This window comes from Elaeis guineensis, chromosome 8 (assembly GCF_000442705.2).
Source record: "Elaeis guineensis isolate ETL-2024a chromosome 8, EG11, whole genome shotgun sequence".
In the NCBI taxonomy this organism is placed as follows: Eukaryota; Viridiplantae; Streptophyta; class Magnoliopsida; order Arecales; family Arecaceae; genus Elaeis; species Elaeis guineensis.
This window is the reverse complement of record NC_026000.2, coordinates 119,594,717-119,608,323: the sequence shown is the minus strand read 5'-3', so window position 1 is coordinate 119,608,323 and position 13,607 is coordinate 119,594,717.

Sequence of the window (13,607 nt, the reverse complement as noted above, 5' to 3'; positions counted from 1 at the left end):
GCATGGTAATGATTGCATGCCAGTAATTGGCATGTTTTCTTAATAGTGCATGCTAAACTTGTAAAGAAAATGACACCAGAAGATAGTTCAAAACATCCTATTTTCATCCATCTCACCATTAGCACTTTATAATTAGTCATTATGATAGAGAAGTAGAGAAAGAATTCAGATGCATGTGAAAGGTATGGTCTTAAGCCAAAGAAGATGCCAATAAAAGAATGAAAGATCATTGAAGAAATTAGTTTGGTTTGATAACTAAAATATATGTTTGTGGAGTAATCATAAGCTATTGAAATACAAATATAACAAGGTAGTCTTTGACAAAAATGCGACTAAATAAGAATCTTGAATATCAAGTATGGAAACTCATAAATTGTTTTATTGCAATAATCTGGATTTGGGGCACTTGTTGTAATAATAGTTGTATAATATTAGACTTTTAGTTACCACAAAGGCAAGAGATCAGCAATGCATCCAGTTGATGAGTCTCTAGTTTTTAAAATATTTTCATGGTATCAAAAGTGTTCATCATCCATCCTTCCCTTATGAAGAATCCTTTCTCTCTATTTCATACCCACCATGATTGATTGCACTTCCTCTACCAATCTAATACAAAGACCTTTCTTACCTTCCTCGACAAGTTATAGATAGTAAGCCTAACGAACAATAACAACTAAAATTGCAAACAGAGGTAGCAAAATTAAGCAACCAAGAATGTAAAAAAATCAATGATTGAGGTGAAAAATCTTTTAAAGAAAGAAAAAGTCAGAGGTCACTAATTAGATCAACTAATCAATGAAATGAAAGTATAAAAGGTCTACAACAACAAGAAAATTATAAGAATATAAGAATATCTCTAAAAGAGATACATCAATAGGAACTTACAAAGTTCATGAAGCATACCCTCAAAAAGAGAAGCCTCAACTTTCCAAACGTAACACGTACCCTTGAAGATGAAGTGGAAGTAGAAAAACAAGTCCTTATGTTTTAAACTACAATCCAATAAGATTCTTGTATTGAGAAATAGTTGTTATGTGAAGAACCCCCAAAATTACACTTCTTTGCTTTTCTTTTATTCTTAACCTTGTATAAGATACCATCGAAAATCCCATGCCCAACACCTATTACAATGGTGAGGTCATTTTCTATAGAGCCAGCATAAAATAATAAATAGCAATCCTAACACAGTTATCAATGATCTATCTATAGGTATAGAAATATTTTTTTTGATATTGCTACCATCTCTTTAGTCCATATAGCAATTCTATCTTCAATATTGATGCCCAAAACAACTTTAACTATATCTACTTCATAACTCTCAAGTATCCTTCTTACTATGGTCACTCCCCTTCAGTCCCTCTATATCTTCATTCACACTACCTCTTTCTTTTCCATATATTTTCTATCCTATCTTTCGATCCATCTTTCCTCCACATTACCTCATTTAAACCCCTTCATATTATTTTTTTTGTTTCATCATAATTCTACCCCATGTTTAATCCCTCTCCACCTATTTTATCCACCACACTAGTCCCTCCAATTATTTCTCCTGCCACTATTGTAGCTCCAAATATTTCCCACCTTGCCTTCATTAAGTTTTATTCCTATAATAGCTATGTGCAATGAAAATCCTAGTGCGAATTTGTTCCCAAACAATCATTGTACAAGATATGTTGATGGATCCTTTCTGTGTCCTTTTCTCCTTGATGCACATAGTTAAGTTCGCAAGAATGCTACATGTAGAACTTGGATATGAATGGGCCAAAGTTTTTATTTTTGGCTCATAGCTATTCTCTTCCAATGAGATAGCACTAGTTCATGACCTAAAAACTTCCTAGCAAACATGGGATGCGCATCTCAAGCACTTTCTTGAGTTGTTGGGCTTAAGAAATACTCCTTAAGGATCATTTTTAGCACCACAATGAGACATATTTTATGAGCTGATGATTCTTCATGACTCTCATTATTAATTTTCCTATCACAAACAAGGATCTAATTCTGAATGTCTTACTTGGCCTTCCTATTATCAAGTAAGAGTTATTTTTCATAAATATCTCCAATTTTTTCGATACATCTCCTTCATCGAGCTCTAACTTTGTATGTTTACACACAAGCAAGGTCTTGCTTATATATGTCAACTTATTTAAAATCAGATAGCTATTAGTAATTATTCATTTATAAACCATGGTAAAGGGCATAGTAGAAGTGGACGTGGATTTGGTAGAGGTGCCAGATGTCAAAGAAAGCATAATTTTTAGATTATATAAATTGAAATATTTTTGAAAATATTCCTAATTGACAATCATTTATTTTTCTAATTTTTTGATCTCTAATTGATCAAAATAAATTATCAGATTATTTTCAGCACATTGATTAAGGAGACATGATTTCTGATTGTAGGCTAGAAATAATTCTGATTGATAACTATCTATTTTTCTGATTTGTTGGTCTTTAATTGACCAATGTAAATGAGCATTGATTATATTTTTTTTCTTATTTGTAATTACCATATTGGTGTATAAATCATACGTATATATATGGCCTAAATTCTCACCTTAAGATAGGTAATTCTAGAATTCTCTATGATTCTCTCTATACTCTCGATATTGTCATGGTATCAAAGCAAGGTTCTTGGGATAATTTTGATTTTAAAATTTTTTAAAAAAATATCTGCATTTGAATATTTTTTGGTTTGGTCTCTTGCCTATTATGAACCCAAACTATTCTACTTTGGATTTTTTATTTCACTTGAGTGATCTATTTCTTTGAATGTTGGTCCAAATTCTTAGTTGCAACTCTGCTTGATTGAATAAGAGTATTCAGTTTGAAATATTTTTATCCATAAATTTTTCTTGATCATCTATGCATCGATGATTTTTTTCTCGACTATGATTGTCTATGCAATCGATCCAATAGAGGAAACCATTTCCAACCATTTCAAGCAAGTGGTTCAGTATTTTTTGAAGCAAAGATTGAAATTTATGAATTAGTACATTCTCTTTTTCTCCTTCTCGCACCAACATTGTACTCGATTCATTCATTATCTGAAATCATCTTAATTTGATTAAATCTTGATTCAAATGAATTCTTAAAATAAATCTGTTGTTGTTTCTGTTTGTCTTAATAGAAAAAAATATTCACTGTGAAAATTTACACTGTGATGCTTTGTTTATGGGGCAAAAACTGTGAGATTATGTAGATGGTACTTAAACAAGGCCAGAAGAATCAAAGGCTGAAGAATTAAAAAAATGAAAGAAAAATAATGCAAAAATTATGAGATGGATCATTAGCTTAGTAGAACCCCATATTGGCATTAATTTACACATGTATGACTTGGTTACTGCAATGCAAAAATCTTTAACAAATATCTATCATCAAGATAATGATACCAAAAACTACAATCTCACCATATAAACTAATGAGTATACTCAAGGAAGTAAGGCTACCCAAGAATATTACTTAAGATTTATGAATCTATTGCTTGAATATAATTCTATTATATATGAGAATGTATCCTCAGCAGCTCTTTCTACTATATGAGATTGATAAGAAAATTAATAAGGGATTAATTCCTGATAAAGCTCAAACATGAATTTGAGATAGTTCATTCTAATCTAATGAATCAAAATCTAGTTCCTAACCTAGATGTTTGCTTTAAAGAAGTATTGTTTGAAGAATAAAGAATTTTTTCTCAAACTCATTAGGAGAACCATGGAGAAACTTCAATGATGGCTTTTGCAACTCATGGTGCATCTAAATCATATGATCCTTAAAATATTCAATGTTACTCGTGCAACAAATTTTGACATATTGCAAAAGACTATAAGAAATTTTTTTTAACTTTTATAAGAAAGAAGGGCACATTACTGAATATCGTTGTTGATCCATTACAAAAATGCAAGGGCTTTCCATACAGATATTGAAATATCAGAACTTCTTTGTCTGGATACTTACCTGCAAACAACCAATCTTTTATAATAGTCCAGCCTTCAATCTCTGTTGAGTCCAACCAATAGATGATTCAATCAGCCTTATTTGCTTTAAGAATTTCAGTAAACATTCTTCTAAGTCTTGGTATATCGATTCTACTGCATCCAACAATATGATTTTTTCATCCACTAGTTTCTAAACTTTGTCTTCCTACAATGGTCTTTCTAAAGTTAACATTGTAGATGGAACAAATTTTGACAATATTAGAATTGATAATATTACTTCACCCACTTTTAATCTAGCAGATATTTTTTTTGTTCTTAAATTGTCTATCAGTTTACTCTCTATAGGTCACTAGTTGAAAATAATTGTAAAATCTCATTCTCATCTGTTGTTTGTCTGATATAGGATCTAGAATCAGAAAAAGTAATCGCGAGGGGGCATAAGGAGGGACAGCTTTTTACTTTGATTCAAGCCATTGAAAATAACTTTACTTGTTCTATTTTTTATGAAAATAATTCAAATCAAGCATGGATATTATGGCATAGGAAGTTAGAACATCCAAATTTTTAAAAATTGACAATGATGTTCAATTCTGGTCTTTTTAGCAATAAACTTACTCCTTTTAAGGAGTTTTTTTTGTTCTAGCTATTGTTTTGGAAAAGTAAGACATTATCTTTCTCTGATAGTTCTCATACCCCTATTAAAGCTTTTGAACTAGTGCATTCTGATGTTTGGTGTGCTCCCTTGATTTCTAATTCAAGTAACATGTACTTTGTTATATTTATTGATGACTACAGTCATTTTATATGATCATATTTATTGAAAAATAAATTTGATGTATTTTTTGCTTTTAAGGTCTTGGTGTCCATGATTGAAAATCAATTTGAAACTCATATTAAAACTTTACGTTCTGATTCAAGGAGGAATATACTTCAAATGACTTTTAAACTTTTTTTCAAACTAAGGGTATTACCCCTTAAAGATTATGTCCCTACACTTCTTAACAAAATAGGGCTATCGAATAAAAGCATGGACACATTCTTGATGTTACTTGCACTCTTATGCTTGATGCTTTCATCTTGTCCACTTTTTGGGATGAAGTAGCACAGACTATTATTTATCTAATCAACAGACAGTTGTCCTCAATTCTTAATATGAATGTCCCTATTTCTATTTGTTTAAAAAACAACCAAATTTGGATATGCTATATACATTTAGTATGCCTACTTTGTTCATTAGAATGAAATAATTTTTTTTGCGCAAGCAGCATGTTGTATTTTCCTTGGATATGTAGCAAGTCAAAAAGATTTTCGATGCTATTATTTCGAGGTTAAATGGATCTTTGTTTCTCGATATGTGATTTTTCATGAAAATCAATTTTTTTTATGACACTTATAGATTTATATATCCTCATGCTCCTTCTATTTTACATCTTTTCTATGACTCTTCTACATATCATTTTAAGCCCGATTTAGTTTATAAGCGAAGGGCTCCACCTTCTCCCTCTGCTGATACTTCAATAGTTTAGATCCCTACATCTAGCCCTCCTACTTCTCATATTCAAGAACCTATCCTTCATAGCTTATCTCATATAAATCATCCACCTGACCATTATGATTTTTTATCTTTTATTGCCTATTTGTCTATATTGTCATCTATTTATGTTCCTCACTTATATTCTAAGACTGTTAAAAAAGATAGTTGGAAGCATGCTATGGAGAAGTGTTGAATGCTCTGATAACCAATAAAATATGAAAGATAGTATTGTATCCTTCTAATGTTAGGCCTATTGGCTACAAATAGATCTACACAGCGAAACTAAAATTTGATTGTACTTTGGATGGATATAAGGCTTGGTTGATGGTCTTGAAAAACCATCAGGAATTTAGCATTGATTATCATGATATTTGTTCTAGTTACTTAAATGACTATGGTCTGTACTTCTATTGCCTTAGCTGCCTCACACAGTTGGCCCATATCACAGATGGATATTAAAAATATGCTTCTCAATGGTGGCTTAATAGAAAAGTTTATATGTAACCTCCTAAAGGGTTAGATATACCTTCCTCTAATTCTGTTTGCTATCTATAATATCCACTCTATGGCCTCAAACAAGTTTCACGAGCTTGGTTTGCTAAGTTCAAAAGCACTATTCGTGAAGCATAATTTAATTAGAGCAAGTTTGATCCTTTAATATTTTTACAGAAATCTATGCAAAATAACTATTCTCTTTACTTATGTTAATGATATACTGATCATAGGAAATGATAATAGTAGTATTGAGTACATTCAATGAGTTTTAAAATAGACATTCCATATGAAAGATCTTGATTTACTTAGCTATTTTCTTGAATTGGAGGTCCACCAGATGCTAAAGGGATCTTCTTTAATCAACATAAGTATATACAAGATCTTATTGAGCTCACCAACATGACAAAAACATCTTCTGTAAATACTCTTATGGAAGTGGACCTCAAATTTTGAGATAATGAGAGGAATCTAAGCTCTGATCCTACTCTTTATAGAAGATTTATTAGTTATTTAATCTATCTCACCTTCACTCGTCTTGACATTTCTTATGCGGTCAAGGTTGTGAGTCAGTTTATGACCTCCCTTATCACCTTCATCTAGTCCCTGTTTATCGCATTATTTGATATCTCAAGGGCACCTTAAATTATAGACTCTTTTTTCCCTAAGGTTCATTGATGAACTTAGTACCTTTGTTGATGTGGACTGGGGTAGCTATCCCAATACTCGCAAATCTATATCTGATTGGTGTGGTTATTTGAGGCAAAATTATATCTCTTAAAAATACAAAAAGTAGGAAAAGTTTTCAAATCCTTTGTCAAAGCTAGTATAAAGTTATATCTTCAGCATACTCTAAGGTTGAATGTTTATGTGGACTTATTGCTGAACTTGGATTTTCTTAATTAGCTCCTACTCCTTTACATGGTGATAATATGAGTGCCATTAAAATAGTTAAGAATCTAATTTTTTATGAATGAACAAATCATATTGAGCTTGATTGTCATTATATATGTGATACTTATGATGATATCTTATTGCGCTTCTATATGTGCCTTGTAAGGATCAAGTTGCCGATATCTTTACAAATATGCTCTCATACAATCGACATCAGTTTTTTATTAATAAATTGTTAGTGGTTACTCTCCAGTATCAATTTGAGAGAGGTGTCAAAGAAAGCACAATTTTTTGATTATAAAATGAAATACTTTTGATTGATAGTTATTTATTTTTCTAATTTTTTGGCCTTTAATTGACCAAAATAAATTATCAAATTTTGAGCATATTTGTCAAAGAGACATGATTTCTGATTACAAACTGGAGTCTCTAATTGTAGGCTGAAATAAATTCTAATTGACAGTCATTTATTTTCCTAATTTATTAATTTTTGATTGACCAATGTAAATTAGTATTAATTATATTTTTTTTCTTATTTGTAATTACCATATTGGTATACAAATCTTATATATATGGCCTGAATTATTATCTTAAGGAGGGCAATTTCAGAATTCTCTATAATTCTCTTTATGCTCTTGGTATTGTCACTAAAGACTATGACAACTATCACCAAAGCTGTTGTGATAGATATCAATTCTAACAATATCAAATAATAGCCATACTTGCTTGCCAATCTATGATTATTTCTTCTATTACATCAACTATAATATGCCCCATCTATGTGTGTTGAATTTGTAATAGCTACGGCCACACTGCCCTTGGTGCTATCATTGCTTTAATGAAGAACGTGCAAATACAATCTCTCACAAACTTTTATTGCTATATTTACAACTAAAATATCTATTAAGATTAGTGATGGTTCCCAAACTCTATCATGGTTCTCAAACTCTATAGCAAAAGATATACTACTCTTCTTGAAGGTGTCATCTCAAATCTCATGCTAAATACTAGCAATATATCTATTAAGATTGGTGATCATTCATTTATAAGAATTAAAAGCATTGGTTTTGCTACTAATGCAATGCTAACAAATTTTTCTTTCAAAACATTTTTATATGTGCCTTTCATAGACACCTCCTAGTTGCAACATGATGAAACAATATCCCTGCTTTGTTATATTCAATCAGTTCTCACCCGATCCTACAGATATGATTAAACACTTAATCATATAATCCAATTTGATCTTACTTAATCATACTAATTAGACTTGATCTCACCCAACTCCACTTTAATTCTACAAGCCATGAATCTATGTAGGTTTAGGCTAGACCAAAGTGTTATGGCCACACCAACGCCATCCATGATATCTTTATCCTTCTCTATTATAATAGGTTTATACCATAAAGTATATATTATTACATAAGGGTGCACTTGTACTAAAATCATTGTCTCCTTAAGCTTCCACCATATCCTCATCCTTGGAGACCACTTGTCTCTTAATATAACAAGTGATACTCTAGTAAGCTTCCACTCATTTTTTTCAAGATTTCTATAATTAGCCAAACCTTCATCCTCTCTAATACCATATATCTTCCTAACCATTTCTTACCCATACAATCATCCTTGCACCAACTCCCAACCCCACATAACAACAAAGGTGGGATATCCTTCATAACAAACTCTCCCATGTTGATGTCATTTTCATAAAATACAATGGCTCGAGATGGGTACCACAGTGTTTATCCCTTATACCTTCTCCTAATGATACATTAGCACTTATGGCTCTCTTTAGATTTGGTTTAAATCACATCCATGCCATTCCATCATCATCCATTAGATCACTTTATCCCCCTCCTATAAAATTCTAGCCTTTCATACTTTTTCCACATCATCAATCCGAAAAAAGAAAAATTTGCCTAGCCTTTTCTTATATTTCTCTCCATTCTTTGATCATTATGTATCTCTCCCCTCACCCTAGCCCTTCATTCTCTTCTATCATCCTATCCATTCAAAGAAACACAAATAAAGAAATACATCCTCCTTAAATCCTAGCCTTATACCTTCTCAATCCCCTTCTCAATCCCCTCCTCTACCTCTCAAGCCAATAAAAACCCTCTACCTTATATCAATCTTGGCTACTCTCATTAAATCTAGTCATTAAACTATTCCTCTTCTTTCATAAATATCCTCTCATTCTATCCCAAATAATGGCAAAAAATATAAAAAATTAGAAAGCCTAGAGGTGACTATCAAAATTCCTCCAAGAAAACTCTAGATCTTTATCCCTTTTCCATATGATTTTTATCTCCATCAACCCCAAAACAATAATCTACCTTTCATATTTAGTCTCTTGAAACCAATATAAAGAGAAGTACAATTGCAAGTAAGCATTGAGTATTACATCCTCTTCTCCCCTTCTCTTTCCCTCTTTCTTTTCTTCTTTATTTTCTTAGCCTTCTTGAAATCTAGTCAAATTGAGAGATATGGATATTGCTCTACATCTAGGACCTCCTTATAAGAGGGATGGTCAGATGCACCTTCAAGCCCATCTCTACCATTAACCTAGATCCAAATTCTTTGTCTTATCTTTCATAGATTTTTTAGTTTACCTACACGGCTAGATGGCAACTCCTCCCATGAGGTTGCTTGGTTTAACTAAAAATCTTCTTTCTAACAAAAGATGTTGGCATGGTCCCTCCTCATATGGGACCCACCACTAAAATAAAAAATATACATATAAAAAGGAGAGTGGAAGAGTCTATAAAGGACTCTAATATTCGTTGCATGAAAAATCCAACGTGACCTTTTGTTGGTGTGTGTGTGTGGTACAAAAAATACGAAAGCAAAAGAAAAAGTTCACGTCACCTTTTGGGCCAACACAGAAATAAGAGATGCAGCATGAAATGTATGTGTGGAAGTCTCTTGTGCATAGGAAGCCTTTTGTGATATGGAAGACGAATCCATAAAAGACTCTAATTTTTGACTCTATAAAAAGAGAAGTTCGTGGATGTGAGAACGTGAACACAAAAAGAGAGAAGGATGTGAGTCACAAAAGGAGACAGGGAGAGAGAGAGAAGAAGAGAGGCTTGGAGGATATTTTGTTCAAGTAAAGAAGATTGAAAAATATCGATTGGAGGAGTTCACTCAACTTTGTTTAATCAAAAAGAAACATGTTAAGGGCTCTATTGGAGATTTATTTAATCTTGAATTTTTTCTTTCTTATATTTGAAGTAGTATTTCCAACGTGATGTTACAGATGATTTTTTATACTCTAAACTATTATTATACTGGAAGCTCCTTCTTACTCTTGTCTATGTTTGGACATAAATTTTTGATCAAACTATGAAAAATCTGATATTCTTATCATTGTTGTGATTTCTCTGTACTTTTGATATTATTGTTAGCATGATTTTTGCTTTCACTTTATCTATTTTCTTTCAGCACTCAAATTTCAACAAATGGTATCAAAGTCAGGTTCCACCGAATCCAAAGTACTAAAAAAAAATTGAGATGCTAATAGATAGAGGATCAATCTTCATCAGACACTATGAACAAGCTGACGACAACTAACTACTTGATTTGAAAGCCTCACATGGAAGACCTCCTTTACTAGAAAAATCTTCATGATCCAATCAAGAAGTTATTGCTCGATCCGATAAGATGTCAGACAAAGAATGGGAGAAATTGAATTACAAAATCATTGGGCTCGTCTGGTGATGGATTGATGATAGTGTCTTTCATTATGTTTCAATGGAGATTAACACCTATAGCCTTTGGTTGAAATTGACAAGCCTATATATGAGAAAAAGATGGTGCAGAAATTCACAAACCGGTAACATAAAATATAAGAAGGAGACTTCTATGGTAGAGCATCTAAGCAACTTTCAGAATGTAGTGAACTAGCTCGCTATGATGAAGATGGCATTAGATAAGGAGCTTCAGGCCCTACTATTGTTGAGTTCCTTATCTGATAGTTGGAAGACTCTGGTGGTGTCTCTAAGCAATTCTTTACTGAAGGATTCGATAGCTTTGAAAATAGTAAAAGATTGTATACTTAATGAGAAAGCCAAAAGAAAGGAGCAAGGGATCTTGAGCCATAATGAGGCTCTCGTCACGAAAAAAAAGGAAAGAAGCAAGAATAAGGACTTCTAATCTAACTGGGATGATGGCCGTGCTAAATCTGAAGGAAGTTCGACTAGTGAAGCCAATCTGTTATCATTTGATATAGGTCGAACATCTTCAAATTCTGAGGTGATCAAAATTTAATTTTTTATCATGTCATATCTCATATGGTGTGGTAGGAATAGATTTAGAGAGAACCCAATTAATTAAGTAATTGGTTGTTAACAAGGCTTGTTCTCAAAGAAATAGAGGGAGGTTAGTGAAGCTCATCATGAATTGAACCATATCCAATAGGATCCATTTCTTCAATCCGAAATTTATTGAGTGGAAGCATTCTAGGTAAAGTCCATTGAGAGACTATGCCATTTTCTTTGAGATAATCAAAAAATTTTTTACTCAAGTATTCTCTTCCTCGATTTGATCAAAGTACCTTAAGTGATTTTTTAGTTTGCTTATCTACCTTAGATTTAAATTTTTTGAACTTTTCAAAGGCTTCAGATTTGTGTTTCATAAGAAATATGTATCCATACCATAAAAAATTATCGATAAAAGTAATAAAGTAGAGATAACCTCCTCTAACCAGCATATCAAATGGATCACACATATTTGTATATATCAAAGCAAGTACCTCAATGGTCTTTTTTTCGTATCCTGTAAAGGATAACTTAATCATTTTTTCTTGAAGACAGAACTCATAGACTGAATATGACTCATTCGAAAATGAGTCTAAAAGACCTTTTACCAGTCTGTTAATCTTTTCCTCTCCAATATAACCTAACCTAAGATGCCATATATACTTTAGATTAATCTTATCTCTGGATCTCTTAGACCTGATGGCACTCACTATTTGCTCAGATAGGTTAACTGATTCATCTGCATCGACATGCAAATGATAGAGACTATTAATTAAGTGACCACATCTAACTATTTTATTTCTAAAATAAATGGTATAGTGGTCCTTATTAAAACTGATTTTGTATTCATCCTGTACTAAATTTGAAACAAAAATTAAATTTTTGCTAGCAATAGGTACATAATAACAATCTTTTAATTCTAAACAAAAATCAGATGATAGTCGAAGAGGATAAGTTCCTACGGCCACAGCAACAACTCTTGCTTCGTTGCCTACTCATAGGATCATTTCTCCTAGCCTCAACCTTCTATATTCCTTAAGATCCTGTATGGAAGTGCATAAGTATACATTAGAACCAAAGTTTATAAGCCAACTGCTTATAGAAGAAACCGTAAGGTTAGTCTCAATCACGAGCAGATTCGACATACCTTCTAAAGGTGTGTCTCTTGAACTCTTCAAGATTTCTTACATAATTTCTTGATCCAAGATACAACCTAATTACTCAAAACTTAAAACACTTTTTAAGTTCCTAAGCCAATCCTTAAAATTGAAATCTAACAATCGTTGTACTCAAAGAAGCGGACAAGTCACTTAGAGGCAGATAATTTTCCTACAGAGAGAAGAAGATTTTAGTTAGAATTTTGTAATTGATAATTAATTTATTTTAAAAATTTTATTTTAAAAATAAACTACCTCCTATTATTTCTATGAATCCCTATGCTTCTCGAGCGGAGAAATAAAAATTTCTTCATGAATTAGGGTTCCCAATGGATATTACAGTTACACTGATCGGCATACTACCTCACCTAACAATTATTGACAAACGTGTCAACCAATAGGTGGATAATTTTTGTCCAATACTTCTCAAGCAAATTGTAGTAGACCGGATCTCTAGGTCCTTAAACCTCACCTGACAGTTATTGATTTTATTTTCTAGTTAAGTCAGCCCACCATTGAGCATGAGTGAAGCCGTCATTGGGATCCTCACTTGATAGTTATTGGGTCCAACCCCATCTTTACCCTACAATATCTCATATCGGTAGAGTGGTTGCTTCTCTTCTGATGCAATTGAACCACTGTGTCCAGTTGAGAATAGTCAACATCGAAAAGGGCATGACACTCTACAATGGTAGAAGACCCTACGACTTAATATTAATGAGGAGATTTTTAAATTAGGTCTCTTTAATCCTAATTGTTAATTTACATCTCATATAAATCTCCAATTACAATGGATTTACAGGTGAGATCCTGGCTTGGTCTGACCAAGACCGGACTCATGGTGCAATGCAAATGCAGTGGACTCAACCTTAAGTATCACGAAATCAAAATTGATCTCTAAAATGATCAGGTAAGAGAAGATAGGTGGGAGGCTCCCGCTGTCGGTGGCAATGGTCCTAATTAAGTAACCACCATCTAAACACTTGCTTTAAACACCAAATTGATCCATCAATTCGGGATTGGGTTCACTTCAGTTCCTTACTACGAATTGCAATCACAACCATTGATCATGTGTTCATGATCAACCCTACACCAAGGGGTGTAGTGATTCATTACGATCTCCGCATGCATCAACAAACCACACAAACTTGATTATCTTAATTTTAGATTTTTAATTCTCAATTTTAGATCTTAATTAAGTATATTATGAATATAAGATTTTATTTAGATGTTGAAACTACTTTTATATCTAAATATTTAATCATGTATCTCATACATAACCATATAAATTTTAGATTTATATTTAGATCCTAAATAATTTTGGATCTAGAGTTTTGCA